The sequence below is a fragment of the Priapulus caudatus genome, unplaced genomic scaffold (assembly GCF_000485595.1).
Source record: "Priapulus caudatus unplaced genomic scaffold, Priapulus_caudatus-5.0.1 Scaffold2424, whole genome shotgun sequence".
Classification (NCBI taxonomy): domain Eukaryota; kingdom Metazoa; phylum Priapulida; class Priapulimorpha; order Priapulimorphida; family Priapulidae; genus Priapulus; species Priapulus caudatus.
This window is the reverse complement of record NW_014579485.1, coordinates 1-376: the sequence shown is the minus strand read 5'-3', so window position 1 is coordinate 376 and position 376 is coordinate 1.

Below are 376 nucleotides of genomic sequence, written 5' to 3'. Positions count from 1 at the left end.
TATCACATGCTACATCATGAAGTAAGTCCCCCGCTCTATCACACGCGGCATCATGAAGTAAGTCCCCCGCTCTATCACACGCTACATCATGAAGTAAGTCCCCCGCTCTATCACACGCTACATCATGAAGTAAGTCCCCCGCTCTATCACACGCTACATCATGAAGTAAGTCCCCCGCTCTATCACACACTACATCATGAAGTAAGTCCCCCGCTCTATCACACGCGGCTACATCATGAAGTAAGTCTCCTGCTCTATCACACGCTACATCATGAAGTAAGTCCCCCGCTCTATCACACGCTACATCATGAAGTAAGTCCCCCGCTCTATCACACGCTACATCATGAAGTAAGTCCCCCGCTCTATCACACGCTAC